We start from the raw sequence: 23,827 nt of genomic DNA, 5'->3' as shown, positions 1-23,827 counted from the left end.
GCCTCGCCAGCGCCCAAGCAATTGTGCAACTTTCAGCATTGCGAGTGTCCATCTAGTCGCCCTCTAATAGGCTGAGGGCTCGCTCCACCCACTGATGTTATAATCTCACCTGATGTTGATAACCACTTAGTGTGTATAGACCACAACACCCAGAATGCACGGTGTCAGGTCCGGTAAGTTTTTTGCGGGGGGAGCTGAATATATATATATAGTAGAATATCGAAGTTCCAAGAAAATGAATTTTCAAGCTGAGAGATTTATATTCTCAGGTCTCAAGGTCGTAATACTGTTCTTCACTTAGATACACTAATCTCTCATTGTTTAATGTCTAAATAAAACTCTGTGCTCCTGTGATGTTTCTTTAAGTCTCCAAAATACTTTGCTATAATGTCCACAAAAACCTTGCTTAATTTACACTTTTCACCACATAGCATTAAAACTCAAATAACTCAAGTCTTAAGTTCGTTTTACCACTTTTTCTTCAGTCAAATCGGGACACTGCTCTCAAAATACTTTTCAAAGAATGAGTCACTGCTTAGTGAATTCTGCTCATAACTGACTAGAGACACTAGAGTATTTAAACTGCCACAGATAACTGCTAGTTGTTTTTTTTTGCTTCAAAACTCTGGCGCAATGAAGAGACACTTCCAGTCTCCTCAGAGAGTTCAGTTGAAGTGCGATTCACGTTGTTCGCAGGTGCGCATTGTCTTCATGACTGCATGACCGCTTCGCTAGAGATGACGGCGGCCATCTTGGAATTCTCACAATTCCGATATTGCAATGCTTTCAATAGCCCTTGAATTAACAATATTCTATGAGGGAACGACTTCCTCTACTCCGGATACTGCCTGCTCCAGAGGTATTTGACCCTTCTCTTTCTCTTTTCTGAGATTATTGTATGACAGGATAATGACTTCTTGACACCAATTGACAGGCAGAAAATACAACTGGGATGAAAGAATAAATATAACATCCCTGCTAACTCATAAACCTCTGATTAAAGGACCATTACCTGTCTTAACACTGTTCAAACATAAATACTGCCAGTGGGATACATCAAGAATGGGAATTTTCCTGTCTGCGTGACCACTGAATACTCATCCCTGTTCCACATATAAAAACAGAAACTACAAAAACTGGACAACATCAGAAAAACTGATATATTCTTCAAACCACAATTTAAAAAGATTGTCAAAATCATCCATTTCAAAATACCCTATTTGAGAAAAATCCTACCTCTTCTGTCAGGAGATACATTGTCTAGACATAACCAAGACTCTGTAACAGAGAGAGTAATGCAATAAAATTTGAAACTCAAAAAATTAATAAGTACAATTCAGTAAATTCAAATTCAGCCTTTTACAACAAGCAAAAATGTCCAAAAGTTGAACATACCAAACAAATCTTAAAAGTCCACCATAGGCTCCCTGTGAAGGCCAGACTAAAGTCCAAAATATTATGTGTTATGTACAATACATTCTGCACTAGCTATCTGTAGTAATCGACACTGCACTACATAATCTTTTGGAAAAGCTACTCTGGCATTTCAAAAAATTGAACTCATTGAAGTATGAATGCAGAGCAATATGAGTTTAATGACAAACACTCTGTAGTGCCCTCAACTTGAATCAGAAACAAATTGGCATCTTTTTAGGAAAAATCGTAAAACAATTTAAAGCCCCATTCGAATAATTTGACCCTTAATAAACCAAGCCCAGTCTCAACAGCCCGAGTGCCTTCCAGTCCACAATTGATGGCACAGGACTGCAATTTATTCAATTTGTGCCAAGAAATATGTTTAGTAGCCAATTAGAAATTAGGAAAATCAGTGGAAACTTCTAGAGACCTTTGCACATGATCTGAATAAACAACTATGATCAGGTACATTTCATAATACCTGACAGGATCAGCCACATTGCCACTGGCAAAAAACAATTTGAACATCCACCTCTGATTCAGTCCAGACTTCTATTGCCAACAAAGGTAAAGTTTGAGAAAGATTCCTATATTCCAGCTTATATTAACCCTTACCATATTATCCATTCCCAACTTCTCAACTTGTGAACTTCATTTGCATTCCTCCCACAGATCAATCTGAAGACACCAACTTATTTCCTCATTTCCTTCCACCAATATATAAATAAGGGCCCTAAAATGGTATCTTCAGATTGATTTGTTGGGGAAATGAAAGTGCATTAAAAAGACTATATAATGGACAGTAAAATTAATTTTATTTAGAAAAGCCCCAACATTCTTAGATAAAGAAAAATGTTATTTTGTTTATATTTGGCTGTGAGTTAAATAAAATATTAAATAATTTCTGTATTTGTTTCATGAATGTTTATTTCAGTATTATTTTGTAGTTGAAATTATCAATAAAGCTTAGGCCGAGATCACAAGATTACAATAAGGAATCAGTGGGGGTTCACAAAAGTAAAAATGTTAAGAACCTCTACAAAAAAGTAATCCGTGTCAGGAGTTTAAGTATTCCATGGGAACTACTCCATTTGCAATAGGTTTTGTGACATGATCAAAAGGCAACATGATAGCATGCTACAGAACATTTGTAATAAATAAAAAATGCATTTCCCATAAATGTAGTGAGTCCTTGGTAGTCTTGCGCACACGGAAGTGCAGGAGAACATGGTACGTACATAAAATGAATGTTGATAGTTTCATGGGAGGTTTAAGCATGCTGAATGTGTGAGAAAAAAAACCTCCCAATTACATTTTGATATTGTAGTAAGCAGCAGGAATGAGATCCATAGCTCTGGTGGTAGTGACAAGAGGCGTGAGAAACAGTCCTGACCTCACTGAATTTATAACCAGCTTTTTAGTGCCTTTGAAGTTGGGGCTCACCCTAGAGTAGCTGTCCTCAGAAAACATGAATGCAATGTGTAATGAGTTGTGTCGTCAAACCATATTCCACACAATATTCAACATTGTTTCTAAACTATATGAGTCATTACATAGTTTGGAAATGGACCACTCTGCTTATCCAGTGTCACCACAAGGACATTTGATATAATTACATCTACCAGGAGGAAATCAACAAGGACATGGTCTAGGAGAAACGTTTGAATCACCACATTCTGGGAAGGAGACGAAGCAATAATGGGACAACAGTCAGTAAGAGTACACATTGTGAAAAATCTCAAGTTCAACTTGTCCACTGCTTCCAGTGTATTTTATTTTAGGCAGTCAGGCTACTAGATATCAATAATGGAATCTATATGTCCATATTCACTAACAACAACCCATGAAGTTACCATATTTCCCTAATAATAGGTAAGGTGCTGACCATGGAAACATTTAATGAAATATTAAGCTTATGTTTCTCTACTTAAAGAATTAGGTTTTATACTATAGGCAATCTTCTGCTGATGTTCCTGATATATATCCTGCCAATATTACTCTCTATGTCTACTTTCAGTTGTGAAAAGATAACGGTGGAAAATGATACACGTGTCATTTAGAATCTAGAAATCACAATTTCTTTTATCTCTAGTAAAAATGTCTCCATGTCGGAACATTTCACCTACCAATTTTCAATGTCCCAGAGAATCTCCTTGCTCCCTCCTAAGCAGTAGATAGCTAAGGATTTACAATTAAACTACTTGGCTGTATCCGGAAGTAAATAGTATGCATGTTCAGACACCTCCTTCTCTAGAACATACACAAACCCTTTGAGTAGAAAGTGAAATGAAGGTAGCAACAGGGAAAAACAGGCTGTCCAGGACTAGATCATCTTTTTTCAGATTTACAAAGCAGTATCATGGTGTCAAAAAAGAGTGTGCAAAAACAACAATTGATGGACAGAATGCAGAACAATGTCATACATTCACCCCAGTACAGAGATCTGAGCCTAAATCCATCGTTTTTTTTGCTCTCCACACCACCCCAGTTCAGACATGGCCATATGCACATCAGCCTTGACTCAGTGCCTCATGGGAACAGTCCAGCCTGATTTGCCAAGCCATGTCTTCCCTGGACCGGAATCAAGCATCCTAGGACTGGTTTCTGGCTATCAGCCGTCTTCAGCCAGGATAGCTTGACTCCAGTGGTGTGGAGAGCATGGGACTCATGTCCGAGCATACCCATCCCACTCGGGGTGACAAATGCAACAACAACAATTGATAGACAGAATGCAGAACAATGTCATACATTCACCCCAGTACAGAGATCTGGGCCTAAATCCATCGTTTTTTTGCACTCCACACCACCCCAGTTCAGACAACGCCATATGCAAATCAGCCTTGACTCTGTGCCTCATGGGACCAGTCCAGCCCGATTTGCCAAGCCATGTCTTCCCTGGAACAGAATCAAGCATCCTAGGACTGGTTTCTGTCTATAAGCCGTCTTCAGCCAGGATAGCTTGACTCCAGTGGGGTGGAGAGCACGGGACTCACGTCTGAGCATACCTGTCCCACTCGGGGTGACAAATGCAAAAACAACAATTGATGGACAGAATGCAGAGTCAAAAAAGAGTGTGTCAGATATGTCTCAGAATGTTTGAGTTTGGTAAATAAGAATAAGTTCTCATTTAAAGCTGAGAATCAACAGGATATCTCATTTACTGTTATGGGGACCACTATTTTTCAAATACTGAACTTGCAGCCGACTTTTTTGTAAGAAACCTAATTAGGACAGGACTTCCAGAGCTACTTCTGCATTTCTTGCAGGACCCGAGCAGGAAGAATGGAAAAATTTTCCCATGCACTGTTAGAAAACTTCCAGAACATCAGAGATGATGACTTTTCATTTTGTAAGCACAAGTCATGCTTTAGTGGTGTGTATTTCAAAAATTGAAACATTCTTTTCAACCAGTCATGGCGCATGGTATGGTGGGCCAGCCGGCATGGTTTAGTATCATTACATGTAATGGCATAATGTTGTCTGAAGCATTTTATCCAACAAATCCCTTCAAACTCAGCCAGGGATATCTAAATTAGTCTGACCAGTAGCTGCTGGACAGGACGAGGTAGTGCTCAACTATCACCAGCTCCTTTGTGGCTAGTCTATCTGAATTTAAATGAAGGCAATTGTCTCTAACGCTGAGCCTTGCATGCATTCATGTTCTATTTGGAACTAGTGATTTTCAATACTGGCCTTCTGAAGATCAACCATTCACCACTAATGCTGTTTTTACACTCCAAATCTTTTTGCTTGCTGCACATTCTCCCAAATATTGTGTGTTTCATCTCTCATGCAATTTTTCTGGGTCCCCCTCGCTCCTCTGTATTGAGCCTCTCTTCCCATGCTTATCTTACAGCACACAGCAGACTTCCCACAGCAGACCTCCATTATAGGTCATCTGCTGCTCCCACGCATAGGGATTTATCTGTGATTCTGACCTCTTACTTCTCTTACCATGGACCAAACCCTGGGTCTACTAAAGACAATAAAAAAACGGTATTCCCAGTGACCCATGGGCAGAAATCACAGCCACACTTCTAATGGACATCTTTAACAAGATGTTCAGCACTAGCTATTTTCATACAGGATGGAAAATAGCGTCCATTCTTCCACTCCTCTAAACGCCCAATTTGGATCTTGAGACCCAAATAACTATTGGTCAATTTCACGGCTGCCCTTTCATACAAGAACTTCCGAAAAAGCAGACAACCTAGAACTAACCTCCTTCATTAACAAGAAACATCTGTTAGATCCAACCCTGTACAGCTTTAGAAACCACCATAGCACAGAATTGGCCTTTCGTCACTGCCTCAGAAGAAATTAGACATACTCTTGATGCTGGTGGAAATGCTGCATTGATTTTATTAGATCTCTCAGAAGCATTTGACCCGATGAACCACACTCTGCTCAGTGACCGTCTTGCCTCCTTAGGTATCAGGAGTAAAGCACTCTCCATCTTAAAATCCTGTCTCCTGGGACAGGAGCATACAGTTGCATTAGACGATTTAGATTCACCTCCTTTCTCTCTGCCATGTGGGGTCCCACAAGGATCATCTTTGATTCCTACTCTTTTTAACCTTTATGTGACCCCACTGGTGAATCTGATCAAGTCTTTTGGTTTTGCGCTTGTTTCCTATGCAGACAACACCCCAATTGTGGTGCGATGGCCAATAACTCAGAGGTTACTGTTACCTGATTTTACAACTCCATCCAGCAATTCAAGAGATCGATGAGTGAAAGTTTTTTAAAGTTGAACTCCACCAAAACAGATGTCCTGTTATTTTGGCAGAACCTCGTCCTTTTGATCTCGAAGCTGGTGGCCTCAGTAACTTGGCACTCCCCCTGCCCCAGTCACAAAGGTTAAAAACCTCAGGATTTACCTCAATAATAAACTGTCCTTTGAAGACCAGATCAACCACATTACTTCCTCCCCCTTCCTTTTATTAAAAGTGCTCAGGAAAGTTCTTCCTTTCATTCCACAGTAACTGCAGAAAGCAGCACTTTCCACTCTTATTGTCTCTAAATTGGACTACTGTAATGCACTTTTCAATAGCATTCAGAAAAGATTTTTAAACAAGCTACTGACTTTACAGAATGCAGTGGCCCGCATGCTTTTAGGCATACCTAAGCATAAATCTGGGTCACAAGCCTTGTTACAGCTTCACTGGCTTCCTATCAGGAATCACATTGACTTCAATGCATTATGTATTGCCTTCAAGTCTTTGCACAATGTAGGTTCTGAATATCTCAAACAACAGTTTCAGCGTTACACTCCAGTCAGACTTCTTTGATCAGCTTCTGCTTACAACCTAGTGTTTCCCAAATTCAAGAGATCAAACTGGGCTTCCAGGAGATTTGTGACCATCACAGCCAGCTTGGCAAACTCAATGCCCCTCAATCTTGAAATGAAGACTGATCTGCTGGCTTTCAGAAAGGCATTAACAATGTGGCTTTTTAATCAATAGACTCAGGACTTGGGCTTATCTAACCCTCCATCTGGTAGGTTTTCTCTTTTTTAGGCTAGAGCCTAGACACCTCCGGGTATTAGAGTGCTTTTTACATCTTATTTTCATTTCATTTTTTTCACTTGCAATTAAGTTCCCTCTCTCACCTTCCAGTGCCATGTTCTCTTTTCTCAATCACCAAGTGTCCTATATCCCCTTTCATGCACTTTAGTCCACTCTCGTATCCTAATTTGCATTCTCCTCTCTCATTTCCATCTTTTTGCCAGGTTTTCTTTCCTATCTATCACGCTCTTCAATAGCAAAGCCCATACACTCTCTGCCTTAGTCCCTTGACTCAACTGCATGTTTCTCACACCACAATCAAGCTCATGGTATCTTTCTTCATCTGTTGTGTGCTCAGTTGACGCACCAAATTTCTGCTACAAAAATCTGACTAGAAGGGAAATATTGCTGCGGTTGGGGCTGTGGTAAGCATAGCATGCAATCAATACTCTACATATGTCAATCACCCATGTGGTAATTATAACAATAGTCAGAATTCCAATACCTGAGCAAAGTTAGATTTACATAGGGATTTGTCGTTTCTCCTATTCTCAGAATCAGAATTTAGGGCCAAAGGTAGGAGGGTTCTAGCATTCCCAAAATCTTGAATTCTGTGATTCAGAAGGTTTGCAAATACTAAACATTGTTTTCTACTGTACGAAGCTCATTAAGCAATTTATAAAAAACTTTGCAAATTACTGAATGGATTTTGAAAATGATAACACATTGCAATTTGGAACAGGTATGCTTAGGGCATCCCTTCGTATTTTCACTTCAGTATCCTACGTATCAATGATTTGTGACCAGTATTCAGGTAGCAAAGCATTGATATGGTAACTGATTCACAATGGGATAAGGGCTAAATTCACTCTTTTCCCAATGGAAATGGGGTTGGCAGCATCTGAGGGAGGAGGCTATGATCCAAGGGGCCACTGCCTGCTCTTACTGAAGTTTTCCAACACTGAAAACTTTTTTTCAAAGCAGATAGATTTCCTTAAGGCACTTAGGCTGCTTTAAAAATAAACAGTACATCTTTGTTGGAAAGCAATCATAGGGATGGTAGTGTGCTGTCTCTTGCAGGTCAACACCCTGTGATGGTAGCCAATCACTGGAGAGTCATACATTGTGTTCTTTAAGCTTTTGTTACTAATATTTTATGACATGGCCCAGTTGTACATAGATTTTTCACAAAATCAGATTGGTTTTGCAAATAGTTTGGTCCTCATTTATGAGAAGTGACACATCGCTGCAGTGATGGTGATGATGCATCAGAAAGAGTTGGACTGCGGTGCGATATTTTGAAACGCCTTGAATGTCCTGTTTTTACTGTACGGTGAACCATGGCATAAGATCTCATGGTAAGTCAAAATAAATGGCGCTTCAGTGGGATGGCTGCTGCTAAGAAAACTGAAGCATGTACAGCCAAAGTGATGCTGGGCTGCTTAGCAGCATGTGAAGCAACACACATCACCCTAGAGTCACATGGGACTATGTTATGAGCCAATAATTACTTAAAAATTGATGCATCTGAAGAAAAACATTTCCCCATACCTCAAAAGGGAGAGATGAAGCAGGCCGCAGTAGCCAGGGCAACAATCCCAAAAACCCCAGCATCAACCAGGAAGTCCAGACAGACCACCAGGGGAAGAGAAAGAGGAAGCCTAATTTTAGTGAGGAGGAGAATCAAATTCTGATAACTGAGGTGACAAGGTATGAACGTCAACTCTTTGTCACGTCCAAATTTCCTTTCGGGAAGAAGAAGGCCATTTCGCAGTCCATAGTGTAGAAGATTACCAGGGTCAGGCAAGCTAAAAGGACAGTGCCAGAATGCAAGATTTGCTGGCATGAATATAAGCATAGGACCAAGGAGAAACTGGCCAATAACCTGAAGGCAGCCATGGGGACCGGAGGAGGAGGAGCTGCGGACCAGGAGGTGCTGACCCCCTTGGAGGATCTGGTGTCATCATTCATCTAAGCAGAGTTGGTGACAGGAGTTCCCGGACAGGACAATGCTGACTATGAGGACAACATAACTAAGACCAGTCGGAAAGAGGAAGTTGTCCCCAGGGGACCCCTTCCTCTTTGTGAATGCATGGAATAATGGTACGGGGTGTTGAACATTGCAAGCACTCACCCCCAGTCAATTGATCTGGGTTCAATCCATCATCATTCTTTAGCTCACTCCCCAGATAGGCCCAGATGCTTTCGTACTTTTTGCCAGGCTCCGAAAGCTGCCTTGAGCGTCTTATACTTTTTTTTTATGGTAGCTGGGCTCAACAAGCTTAAGAAAACTACCTTTCACTTTCTCACCCATAATCATTTCGAATATTGTTGGCGTTTGACAGACGGGTATATTTACTCTATCTCCCATTATAAGAGGGCTAATAAATTGTAGTGTAGCCACTAAATATTAAAATAAGAAATAAGGGACATTCCAACCCCCACACTCATTACTAAGTATCATTTTTTTAAGGGCATTGCGGTGGCGTTTATAGCCCCACAAGAACCTGGAGGTAGTCCTTTTTAAATTTTTAAAACAGAGAGAATGAAATTCCAACGGTATAGTACGGTACATATACAGCACTTTTGGTAGGATCAGCATTTTTAAGATGTTGAGTCTACCATACAATGATAGGTGTAAATGATCTAAACGCTGTAACATAATGTTAATTTGTGCTATAACGGGGTTTATATTAAGTTCCAGTATTTTCTCTAGGGGAAAGAAATCTTGATTCCCAAATATGTGACCTCCGAGGTGGTGGAAATATTCATAGGTGAGTTATCCCCAGAGCAAAGGATCTGCGTTTTCTCCAGGTTAAGTGTATAACCGGAGAATGATCCAAGTTGTTTAGCAAGATCATTAATTGCCGGAAGAGCTGTCTGGACGTCGGTGGTAGTTATCACAATATCATCAGTGTAAGCCAATGCTCGGTAGTTGGTATTAGCCAAATAAATAGGTCTAATCTTTTGTTCAAAAGTAAAGCGGTTAATTAAAGGGTCGATATAAAGTGCAAAAAGTAAAGGCGAACAGGGACATCCTTGACGGGTGCGCCTGGTGATTAAAAAAAAAGGGGAAACTTGGCCATTATTTCGGATACAAGCTTTTGGAGCAGTATACATAGTTTTAAGTGCCTTTAGAAAACCTGGACCTAGTCCCTTCCTGGGTAACACGTCCCACAGATAGCCCCAGGCAACCCGGTCAAAGGTCCAACATTAGACCGAGTTGCCTGGGACCAATCCAGAAACGTGATCACCCGTCGGATATGATCCGCAGTGTCACGGGCAAAAATAAAACCGTGTTGATATTTAGAAACTAGCGGAGAAATAATATTGGATAATCGTGAGGCAAGAATTTTAGATTTTTTTTTACTGTCGGCATTTATAAGTGAAATGGACGAAAGGATGACGGTAACAGAGGGGGTTTGCCCTTTTTAAGAATCGTAATCGTAATCGTAAAGCTCCACGAGGGGAATTACGCGAGGGTCAGATGGGGATCCCAGGGACAGTTAACAGATAGGGTCCCTGTGAGGAGAGGAGTACGCCAGGGCTGTGTTATGGCTCCGACCCTTTTTTCCCTATTCGTGAATGGAGTGGTGGACCATCTGAAAGGGGAAGAGACGGATGCCCCATCCCTGGCGGGGGAAAGAGTCCCCACTTTACTCTTCGCCGACGATACCTTATTGATCTCCAAATCCCCAGTGGGTCTGCAAAAACTCTTGAATCGGTTTAGTTCCTTTTGTACCAACAGAGGCTTAACCATCCATACCTCGAAAACTAAACTGATGGCACTCTCCCCCTCTAAAAGATTTAAAAATATTTTTTTGCTCAATGGTGCGCCCCTGGAGTTGGTCAACTCATTTGACTATCTTGGTGTCCGGATAAATAGTCGAATGTCCTGGAAGGACCACTTGGCCAAAATGCTACTCAGCCACCAAAGAGTTTCCGGGGTGACTCTGAGGGAGCTTCGCGAGTCAAGTAGCAAACCAGTCTCTCCTGCCATGGCGATTTATGAGGGGCAGATCCTCCCAGCGGCATTATATGGCTCCGAACTTTGGGGTTTTGAAAATGTTTCAGAGCTATCGACAGCGGAAAACAATTTTCTAAGGAAGGTGACGGCTCTCCCCGCTTCCACCCCACTGATCCCCCTGAGACTTGATTTGGGCAGAAGAGCACTAAAGGACTTGGTAAGGCTACGCCCGTTGCTCTTCTGGACCCGTTTAAGAAGAACTGAGGAGCTCGCAAAATATGCTGAAGGGCTGGACGATCTTCTTCTGTCGGACACGGGGAAAAAAATAGGTTGGCTGAAGAATTTGAGAGACCTGGTTCTTAACTTGGGTTTAAGGGATGCTTGGGAGACACAATCGCCGCCACCCAAGGAAGTGATTAAAAAGTTATATTGGGATTGGGTACAGAGTAATGCACTGAGGGTCATGGATGGGGGCTCTCTCACGGATCAATTTTTGTTAATTAAATGGGTGAAAAAACTGGAACCCTTCCTTGACCTGATAACTAAACCACTAGATCGAGCGCTATATCTAAAGCTGAGATATGGGACGCTTCCGGTGCATGACTTCACGGCGAGGTGGTCGAACTCTGGTGCCCCCCAGCGCTCTTGCCCTGGCTGTGCAGCACCAAAGGAATCTGTGGCCCACCTATTTTTTGCCTGCCCCGCTTACAAAGGGGCGCGGAAATTCTGGCTGAAACCTGTGTGTAGGGAATTGGGGTTGAGGTGCCATAGCCAGGCACTACGTATACTTTCTACTGACTCTTCTTCCCCCATCATGATCTGCGGGGTGGCAAAATTCTTGGGCAGTGCGTGGGCGACGCGCTCCCGTCTACTGAAATTGCACTCGGGGGGACCTACGGTCTGATGCTTGAAACCGTCTGTAGCAAACGAGTGACTGTGGTGCATTTTTCCCTTTTATCCGTATTTTTAAAGTTTTACTGATGTATTAAAAACGTTTTATGTATATGTATTCTTTTATGGTGATCAATTTGCCGAATAAAGATATAAAAAAAAAAAAAGAAAAGAAATAAGTTATTATAGAATCATGCCTGGTTGAGGGGAGATACCTTGTTGGGCTCTTAAACATAGATCCACCAATTCTAATCTTAGAATACCCCGAAAATGCTTAAAAAACTCCAAGGGAATAGCGTCAGGGCGTGCAGCTTTTCCAGAGGCTAAGGACAGCAGTGACAGCTCAATCTCCTCCCAAGTGATTGGCAGATCCAGCTTCTCACTCTCCTGTGTAGGTAAAAGATCACTCAGAGCAGATTCAGTGAATTGAGTAATCTGATCTGAACAATCTCCCACCACATCCTCAGTGTATAGTTTAGAATAAAAGTCACAAAACACTTTAAGTATATCAACAGTTTTTAACAGTCGCCCATGCAGTATTATTAATTGTATCGATGCTAGCAGACACCGCTTTCTGCCTTGCCCTCTTGGCCAAATGTTTTCCGGAATTTTCTCCTACTTCGTAAATCTCCGTTCGGAAAGCAGCAATTTGCTGAGCAAACTTTGAAGCAAATCCTTGATGAATCTTAACCTTAAGAGCCAATAGCTCCTTAGTAATAGTATCTATAGCTAGTCCCTTGTTACAAGCCTGCATAAGCTGAATCTCCAACAGTCTTAGATTATTCATGTCTGCTTCCTCTTTCTTTCGAGTCTCCCTCTGTTTTCTTATTGAATAGCTCAAAGTTTCTCCTCGAACCCCACACTTAAATGTATCCCAAACTACCTCTGCAGAAACGGAACCCTTGTTATTAGAAAAAAACTCAGGAATCCAAGTATTCATATACTCAACGTAGGATAAGTCGAACAGGAGCTTCCGATCAAAAGACCACGACCGGGGGATGGGTGGAATGTTTAAATCAAAACTAAAAGTGATGGGGTTATGATCCGATATGATTTTTGGTAACACCCTATATTCCATTTGAGCGAGTTTGTTATGTAAAGTTCTAGCAACAAAGAAGTAATCCAACCTAAAGTGTCTTTGATGGGGGCAGAGAAAAAAGTACAGCCAAAAATTCCCCCCCTTTTTTCATACCCCAAATCTATCAATCTATATTCTTGAACACTCCCCTTAACTGCTTTAAATACATTCTTCTTTCTCCCTGCATATGGAGTATTTCCGCAAATATCAAATGTTTCATCCAAATGCAAGTTAAAGTCCCCGCATAATATTAACCGAGGTGACCATAAAGCTAACTCCACACTTAATTGATGTAATACTCTGGGGTCGTCAACAGTAGAGGCATAAACCGAACAAATAGTAATGATCGATCCCCCAAGTTTGAATTCAGCAATGACCCATCGTCCCAGTGGATCTTCTTTAATTCTTTTAACTTCACCTAGCCCGAACCTATTCAAAATGGCCACCCCTCTTATTGTGGAGCTTTGACGAGAGCGCCCCACAACCTCCAATCCAAGATCTTTGAGCCATCCTCTATTTGCCCAAGAGACATGAGTCTCCTGTATACAGATTAAATCTGTCCGCATAGTTTTTAACATCTGAGCCATTATACCCCTTTTTCTTTTATCATTTAAACCACAAACATCAATAGAGCAGATCGTCAATTTAACCGTTTTCTTGTATTAGTACAGTTCTGCAATTAAGCTTGCAATAACACAAAATTCCGAAAATTGCCACCAGCCACAAAAAAATCCTAAACTTCAGAACTGAGCATCCTTCAGCTGTACTTCCTTGCACCCAAAAATGTACCCTCTCCCACCCACCCCCCCACCCCAGCACATCCCCCCAGCCCACCCTCTTCCCAAAACCCCCCCATCGGAAGCTTAAGGGCAAAAGCCCTCATTGATGGAAAGTGAGTATGAACTATGTGATTCTGCCCAGGCCGACCTGACCCAATTAATACCTTACCCCCAGCAAAAGTAGAGAAAAAAGGAAGAAAGAAAGAAAAAGGGGGAAAACCACTAAGAACATAGAAAAAGTGTATAATCCTTATCCTATCTCTACTACATCACATCTAAGAATTGCTGTGATTTGACCTCAGATACGAAAAAAAATAGTTTTCCCCTTATGCACAACCTTAAGTTTTGCGGGGTTTAATAGAAAGACTTGCCCCCCTTTAGACTGAATTGGTGCCATTAGCTGTTTAAGCCTCCAGCGTTGCTGCACTGTTACCGGGCAAAAATCAGGTCGTACAAAAAACTCATGCCCCAAGCCCTTTCTAGTCTTTGAAGGTCTAGCCAAGTCATACAAAATCTCACGAAGCAAATAGTTCGGTAAGCATATGAGGATAGCTCTTGGGTTCTTGTTTCCCCCCCGATCACGTTTTTGGTTAAAGGGAAAGCGATGAGCTCTTATAAGCAAGATGGCGGCCGCTACTGCAGCCGAGTGAGGAACTGTGTTGTCCTGCCCGAGGTCTGACTGGATCGCTGCTTGACGCTGCTGCTTGGTTTAAACCCCCTTTGAGCGGAGCCCCCTCGGTCTGCTGCCGGGTCGCTTCTCAACACCTGTCCGGGATTTGTTTTGTTCCGTGTGCTCTGTACGGTGCTCTGGGCGGCGTGCACACTGCGATCAGCTGTTTGGTATCTGGAGCCGCGGAGCCGTGGAGCCGCGGAGAGCCACGGAGTGTTGGTGAGAGACGGGGAAAATGGTGAAAGCTGTAGGAGCCGTAGAGAGCATCAGACCATAGCGGCGAGAGTGAAAACCACGGAGAATCTCACTTCGGGGCAGAGTCGGAGGCAGAAGGCGGGGAGCGGAGGTATGTGAAGGCTGGAAAGCTGGAAAACATTGAAAACGCCGGTCTGCTGGAGTTTGCCTCTTAGAGCTGCAAGGCTATAACGGGGGGTGCCGAGAGCCGGCAGAAGTCGTAGCAGCTGCTTGAAGTGCAAGACGGAGATGCCGGGATACATTATTGCAAATACCCAGGCGGTATTGCTACTTGAGTAGGATTGCTCCTATTTTCCGCATTGAAGGCATATCGGTTCAGGACCTTTCTAGCGGCAGTAAGTAGATGCAATAAACCTCAAGTAATTTGTTGTTATTGCTCATTTCTTCGCTTGACTGTTTTTGTGCTGCCATATATTGTCATATATTGCCATAAACTGTTATATACTGCTATATATCTATACAACATTCTAAGCAGCAAGCAGGCAGCAAGAAACTTAAAACCTTTAAAGCCTTAAAGCTCATTGAAACAGCAATTTACAACAACTATCTAACTCACTTTGGTTGCTGCCATCAGTATAAGGACATCTGATATAGCTACTAACTTATTGAGCTCTGCGATTGGATTAATAATTGAGTGACAATTATGGCGCCTAAAGGCAGAGGAACAAAAAAAGCTGTTATTAACTCAGCCAATGTCAATGCCGCTAATATTACGTCCAGTGCCGCGGAAAATACTGCAATAGTGCCAACAACAGAGCCTAATTCGCTTAATAAAGATATTTCTGAGACCCGAGCTCGTCAGCAGAATGGGGTCATTAAGGAGCCAGTAATACCCGACTTATTTAGGAAGAAGAATATAGCTGCTTCATCTAAGAACAGTACTCAGACACCTGGAGGTCATATCCAAAGAAGCGCGCAAGGACCTGTCACTGATCTGCTTGGTGCTATTCCTAAGAACTATGGCGCAATTCCTTCAGTTCAGACCCCCTCAAATCTGATTTCACTCACAGCTGGAGACGGAGTAGGAGGGACTCCCTCCTTTGAAAAAGGCAGTGACGATGACTTAACTGAGCTCTGTCAAGCGGTGGAGGAAGTCAGGGTCTCGCCACGGGTGAATGATCAACCCTCAAATGATGTAGAATCTATTGAATCTATTGAATCGGGGGGGTCAATTTTACTCCATGTCCGATGTGTCAGTAACATCTGATGGGGAACTCGATGAGGAGTTGCTTAACGAAGGTCATCTGCTTGTATAAGACTGGGCTGACAACTGTAATCAAACTTCCGAGGAAGAACTCTTTGGCTCCGACTTCCTGGCGAACGAAGGAGCTCCTAACACAGTTCGCAGGGTTGTAGAGGTACAAAACTCCCTCATAGGTGAAAACTCAGGTGTAATAGACCAACCACAGTGGGAAGGAGCTGGAGCGGCATCAGAAACCCAGGCTGAATTCCCAGAATTATTGGAGGGAGATGAGGAGATTACATTAAAATCTATATATAAGTTGCAGACCTCCATGTATAGATTAATTATGGCTCATAGAGAGGAGACCAAGGCAGAGGGGCTCCGCACCCAAGGAGCTGTTCGTAAATTGCAGAATGTTGTTCGTCGCCTAGCTAAATCCAGTAATGAAACCAATTTGAGAGTACAGGAGACCGAAGCTCGGATTTCTGTTGTGGAAGATGAACTTTCTACACAAAAAACGTCAATTAAGGACTTGGAGAGCACTAGACAGGACATTGATTGAAAGCTGACCGACCTGGAGAACCGCGCAGGGCGTAATAACTTACGCATGTTGGGGATAACTGAACAATCAGAGGGGAGAGATATCCGTTGTTTTGTTGTGGAGAGGTTCTCAGATGCTTTTCCAGATCTCAAAGGATGGGATTGGGATAAAGAAATTATAAGAGCTCATCGCTTTCCCTTTAACCAAAAACGAGAACAGGAAGCAGTTTCAACGCGGGTTGGAAGCAGGAGGAGGAACTTAATTTTCTTGTTCTGCAGCCTTTATACTAAGTGGAAGGGTGGAAATGAAGTAAAACTTGAATGTACGCTGAAGGGTGACAGGCGGCTCATTTACATAATTGCTTGCATGATGAACGCACACAGACATTGCCGCCTGAGTAAGTAACGGATGTTGTACCGGAGTACCAGTGAGCAAGAAGAGGAGTAAAACAAGCACTGCAATCATTTAGAATAGTCAAACCTTTTACAGCACATCGATGTGTATGGTAGTGCATGAACTGGTGCCGGGATAGTTGAGGTATCGGGTGAGAAAGCGCTCACCGGAAAGAAGATCATTATGTTTTATTTTTAATAATCTTATGCTATTTGTTGTCTTTAGTTAGCATATATGCCTGGTATAGTAAGAGGGAGTAGAATATCTCAGAGGTTTGAAATGTATTGAGAGGGAATGTGGTTTCTTGTCATGCTAGGAGGGTGCTGAGTAGTTATTTTGTGTAAGTGGTGTGCTGTGGTTATATAACCAGTGTTTATGGGTTGGAGATACACCCTGTTACCAGTTACTCTTCAGTATGAGGTGAGGTGGGTTAGGTTATGTATCACCCACTGTTTAGGGGCTAGAGAATATCCTGTGTGTTTGCCTTGATGTGAGGTGAGGTGGGTTGGATGATACCCACTGTCTAGGGATGAAATACGTCCTGTATGTGTACTGCCTTTAATGGTGCTTGTAGTGCCTTTAACGTGAGGTGGGGTGGGGATTTTACCCAATGTTTAGTGGGTTGTGAAAATACCCTATTTATGTGCAGTTGTGCCTTGAGAGTGAGGCAAGGTGGTGTGATATACCCACTATTTAGGGGTTGTGAAAATACCCTGTTTGTATGCAGTTGTGCCTTGAGAGTGAGGCGAAGTATTGTGATATGCCCACTTTTTTAGGGGTGTTTTACCCTGTGCGTATTTATGCTTGGAGTGTGAAGTGAGGTGGGTGAGCGTCCACAGCTTTATATCATGGAACTTTTACTTTGTGTTTTTGCCTAGATTGGAAGATCATGTACTTATTGATTAATTTATTAGATGTGTTGTATGTATGTTTTATCATCTGCATCCATTTGCTTTTCTATAATCATTATAAGGGGGAGATGTGTTGTAATCTACTTGTTGGGTTAATGCATCCTCCCCATTGTTGTTCCCTGCCTTGCTGCTCAGCCAGTGGTGAGGTCATTGGAATGCTGAGAGAGTTTGTGCTTGAAGAAGGATCAGTTGGAGTAGATGGGTTGAGCAACAAGGAGGCTGCTCCTGGTGAGGAATACTATGGATCTTACCATCTCCCTGTAACCTGTAACTGAAGACATAAACTGAAGAATGAATCTATACCCTTTTCTACATGACTTGCCTACATGGCTTACTTCATTTTAACAAGGATCATCAATAATACATTACCAAAGCCACATCACTTACCCATGAGCTGTGGGCCAAGTAATGACCGGAGGAAATGTAGGCACCCTGGTGACTTGGTGCAATGTTCACAATAGTGGTTTCAACAAGTAAAACTCTAATCGGTATAGCCATCATCAACAAGAAAGGCAATCATCCAGGCAGATGTGGACTTTACCTCATCTCACCCTCCCCGGCAGGGCAGGCTAGCAAGATGTGGATCTGCGTTGCAATGTATGGTATGACACAAAATATCACCCTTGTCAGACAGTGTTCCTGTGAAGAAAGTAGGGATAATGCTATCTGAAAGGTAACTACAGTGAAAATTGGCCACAATGCCTATGAATAACATATGTCCTACACATCAATGTTGAACTGAAAGTGAATGAGAATCACATCTTCATGTCAGCCAAAGTAACTCATGTCAATAACTAGCATAGATCACCATTAACATATTCCAATTGCATTGCAGATTGAGAAACACTACTACCAGACCAGCAGAGTGTCCTGCTTGAACAATCTGTTGGCATCCCGCCCCGCATGGACAATGACACCTTTCAGCAACTACTGGACTCCATTGGAACACCTTCTCTGGTCATGGTAATGAGTGACAGCATTGCAGGGTATCCAGAGGAAGTGCCTACCAGAGAACACGCCCCCTCCGCCAGCCAAAGCCTAAGACTAGACTCCGAGGACCCCAAAGTTGTTTTCTAATGGCGAGCTATAGAAGTTCAGCAACAGCTGTTAGATGAGATGTGGGCAGGGATAGAGACTACAGCGGTCACCCTGAAGGGAGTCAGTGGCTGCCTCAGTCTGAATGAGGCAACCTCATTACTCAGTATCATGAAATGATAGAGTGCGTAGCGGTGCTACGTGGAGGTCCACGGAGTTGTAAAAAAACTCTGTGGAACTCCGCTACGCCACCAGCCTCCACCGCCCCTTTATAAAAGGAAATTAATCATTATTAAAAAATAATTTTAAAACCACTTACCTGGCATGTGGCGTCCCAGGGCTGCCTTCCTCCTCTTCTTCGACGTCCTGCTAATCCTTATGAGTACTGTGCATTTCTTGCAAAAAATGCGCTGGCGCCCCCATATGCGCAGTTCTCACAAGAATTAGCAAGATGGCGACGAAGTGGAGGGCAGCCCTAAGTCATAAGTCAAAAGCTTTTGTATAGCGCGCAGTTCACCAAAAGGTCTCAAGGCCCTAGGACGTCGCATGCCAGGTAAGTGGTTTTAATTTTTTTTTTTTATTAATGTTTAATTTCCTTTTATAATGGGGGGGTGGAGGCGTGGGCTGGCCAACTCCGCTCCACTGCAGAGTGTACAGAGATTTGCCTTCTCTGCGTTCTCTGCGGAACGCGGAGAAGGCAAATCTCTGCACACTCCGCGGACGGAGCGGAAGTCTCCGCCCTTGGTTTTTCATCAGGCACATATGTCAGCCTCAATACTTAATTTGTAGCTATTCCATAAGTACTATCATAATGCATGTACTGACAAAATGCAGATATAAATGGCCAGAATTCTTCTGTATAGAATCATATGTAAGCCATTCAAGGCTCAGTGCTACACCTTGGATGTCATAAGGCATGCACTGCAACTACTAAGAATGTGGGGTTCTGTTTCAAGTGATTAATGGCGTAGTAAGATACACTGGCATACATAGGGACATCATTTCCCTTTGGCCCTGAGAGCCCTCATATGCATTGAGTGTGAGTGCAAACACACATAACATGAATTGTACTATAAACACACATACCAATATGAGGAGCCAGAGTACAGACCGAGGAACAAAGTTACGCATTCCCAAGCTAGGAGGAAACATCAGACTATTGTCTTTTCCCAACGGGCAATTAGTTGCACAAATTTACATGCAAGAAGTGTCACACTTAGCAAATACTCAATGCCAAGAATGATTAATGTTTCCGGGCAGGTGGGTATCACTTTCATGGATACTAACCAGCAAACAACAATGACGTACAAGTACAATGGTGCAAGGGTGAGTGGGTAAGTGTCAGGCCCCAATGTGTGTCCCACCACAGCCATGAATGGGTAATATAGGGTGATAGATTAATCCATACTGTACATGTAGCATAACCTACACACAGTGCTACAGCAGGTGACTATCTGCATTGGGCTTTGCGTCCATTCACAGAAAGAGGACCACGTACAGTGCCCAAAAAATGTTGAAGATTCCCTAAGTGACTCCATTGCAACAATGACTGACTCTTGTCCGTAGGCGTCTCATAAAGTTACACACATCTACAAACACTGTAGGGAATTTGACATCATGTATTCAAAACAACATAAGCAATTATGATATCTTTTTAATTTAAAAATATTTTTATTGAGGTTGTGAGACACAATAATACCACAATACAATTCAATCAGTTGACAGTACATAAGTTAAGAATTATGACAGTCCTGATGTTGTTGATGGATCAATCAAATAAAGTATAACAAAGCACAGAGAAGAAAGCAAGAAAAATAGTGACTATGGAGAAGCGTGGTTTTGACCAGACTGTAGTCGCAAGAGACATCCCCAAATGGCTCCCATTTCTTCCTGAGCCAAGCGTGTCGCTCAATGTTATCTATGATAAGGCACACGAGGAGGCCAGTGTTGATAAATTCATGCTTCCAGAGCAGGGGATTGGGAGCCTGGACCAGTAGCCAATAACGAGCCAGGATCAGTCGAGCTAGAGCGATAGCAAACACATTTAGTGTATGACTTAATATGATTAGTTTAGGGTCTCACCTCAAGAGGATCAGACAGAGCAGATTCAGCTTTCCAAAGACTGTCTGCCAATAATAAGATATAGCAGGACAGGTGGCGAAAATATGGACTGAGTCAGCCCTGTCACCGGAACATCGAAAGCACTTAGAGTCCTGCCACAGGATCATAATAAATAAATGATAAGGAGTATAACAGAAATTATTAATACATTTAAACTGATGAGTTTTGACCTGCAAGACATTCAAAACTGTATGTGAAGACATTTGTATGTCTAATTTCATCAGAGGTGACTTGAACCCTGAGATGTCTGCTCCACTTATCAACCATGATATGAAACATATCAGGCTGTTGTTGGACCTCAGGAACCAGGATAATTTTTACACCCAGCTGATGTCTTTCTTAGGTGGGCCATGTCGCAAATATTCAAGAAAGACATTTGAAGAGCAATCAACATCTTCTGTCTTCAGACCATGATAAAGTGCCAGATTTGGAGGTAGAGGAAAAAACCTGAGCGGGGAAGAGAGAATCTCTACGATAATGTCTCGAAGGAGCAAAGACAATCACCTTCATTAAGAGAGACCAAAGTACATAAATGGGATGCCTGGCAGCAATCTATTAAATGTGTGTGCACTTGTCGAGCAAAATTAGGATTATAGCCTAGATAAGAATATACATTAAATAATAGAATCCCCGAAATGTGAATTTTCAAAAATGCCCAAATAAGGTCAAAGGCCCTCAGTGTCTTGAATCGAGTCTTCTTAAAGTAGACTATGTCAATGTTACACTATGTGGGATGATATCTGCCCCCCATGGGAGATGTTGCCCCCTTGGTTCACACCCCAAGGCTGTACACTCACAAATTGGGTTCCGAGAGTCCACCTTCCAGTTGTGGCCTCTGCAGCATTTGTATATTGGCCCAAGGCTTTTTATACCCCCAGATAAATTTTTGCCAGGAGGGCTCTATCTGTGTGAAAAAAGCTAGCTGGAATACAGGGGTATACATCGAAACAGATATAGGTAGCAAGGCAGGATGATCATTTTAATTTGATTACATAAGCCAATTAAACTAATATGTAAGTTATGCCATGTTCAAGGAAACTTCAACACCCATCTATTTGACGCATCCCCTGTCATCCCGGGAAGGAACAGTATTTGCTAAAACCAGAGTCTTGTTGAGGTTAAGTTTATAACCCGAGAAAGCTCCATTCTCACTTGCCATTTTTTCAATAGCTACTAATGAGTCCTCAGGGGCAGAAGTTAGAATAGTGAGATCATCTGCATAGGCGAGCACTTTTAGCTTGAGTTAATGAATCCGCAGCTGAGCGATGTCCCTTGAACTCTTCAGGGCTTGGGTGTAAGGTTTGATACAGAGTGCGCAGAACAGAGGTGAAAGTGGACATCCCTAACAGGTACCACGATTAATCTGAAATAATTTGGTTGAGGAACCTAAACAAAGAACTCTAGCCATAAAGTTCTGATTAAACTGTTGAACCCGAGCAATATACTGCAATCCAAACCCTGAAGCCGCCAAAGTGGGCCAAAGAAAAGGCCATGAAACCCGGTTCAAGGCCTTTTTGTTATATAACATTATCATTCCGACAGGGTTTCACTGAACACAGCCTGACTCCAGTGCAGTGATGACAGTATTAATGTGGGTGGTGGTGTCCCGCCCTCGAATAAAGCCATGTTGGTTCTCGTCAACAAGATCTGAGATGACCGTTGCAAACCTAATAGCCAAAATCCAGGTATAGATCTTGGATTCAGTGTAGCACAGTGATATATGCTGACATGAGCCATTGACAAAAAGGAATCTTTCCCAATCTTAGGGAAGATGATGAAGTTGGTCTCTGTCCATGACCCGGGTACCTGCCCAAATAATTTGAGTTGAATAGTTCACAAAGGATCGGGACTTGAGCTTGCTGTAGTCTAATGTAAAATTCCAGTGGAAGTTGATTGGGGCTGCATGTTTTACTTTATGCCAGCTGGCCAATTGTGACTTTTACATCAGAGGCTCATATTAGGCCTTCTAGCCTATGCTTCTGTGAGATAGACAGTTTCCAATTGGGGTAAACCCAGATACACTGATCAGTTTGGAGGTGACCACTTCCTCGTTGTAGAGTTTCTAATAGAAACTACAAAACTCCTCTCTAATAAGGGCTGTACTAGTCACCATATCACCTTGAGGATTCCTAATTCCCAATATGACGGACGCGCTGTCCCTATTTTGAACCCAAAAAGAAAGTATTTGGCCCATTTCCTCACTGTTTTTAAAGAAAATTAATTGCTTGGCCCGAGTTTTCTTACTAGTATTGTCATGCATGCCTTCCCAAAGGGAAGCTTGAGCTATTACAAACTGATCCATCAAAGACGCAAAGAATCCCCAGTCTTTGATGACTGCAGTATGACCCAAAAGAGAGAGTCGAAATGGGTGAGAGTAAACCAAGTGGTTGCCTTGGCCTGAGCAATCTGCTTCTGGCGGAAAGAGGAATAATTTATAGTGTGGCCCCTATAAAAGGCCTTGAAAGCATCCCAGACCATTAGAATAGATATGAAACCCAAGTTGCAGTCCAAAAAAAGCCATGCCTCCTTAACCATAGAATGAATACGAGCTTCCTTTAGAAGGAGTTTCCGATAGAACATCCAGGGACGTGACTTCAAATTTAATAACAAACCCTCAACCCAGACAAAAAAAAACAGTTAATTGTGGTCCGAAATAACCACAGGGTTCTGGGAAATGCAGAGACCCGACACAAGAGTGTGGCTAGCAAGGAACATATCTATCTTTGGAAAATGATTTATGAGAGGCAGAGAAGTATGTAAACCCATGTTCTCTCATCCAAAAGTGTTGCTAGTCATCCACCAGAGAATAGGATTCCATCACTTGCAGCAAAGCAGCCCTTGCCAGTTTATTTGAGCTATAAATTGTTGCCCAAGTAGAGTTTGCTCCCCTGACAAGATAGGAAGAGTCCACACATTTATTAAGAGCTGCTTTGCACTGTTGTGCACTAGGGAGGTGTTCCATGGGCCTTATGGTGGCTGTTCCTACGCAACGCCCATGTATATTTACGCTTCTCCAGATTTTCAAAATCTTGTAGAGCAGGGGATATGCAAAGACCTGATGGCTCCTCGGGGTAGCACAG

The sequence above is a fragment of the Lissotriton helveticus genome, chromosome 8 (genome assembly GCF_964261635.1).
Source record: "Lissotriton helveticus chromosome 8, aLisHel1.1, whole genome shotgun sequence".
NCBI classification, from domain to species: Eukaryota; Metazoa; Chordata; class Amphibia; order Caudata; family Salamandridae; genus Lissotriton; species Lissotriton helveticus.
This window is presented reverse-complemented; position numbering follows the sequence as displayed.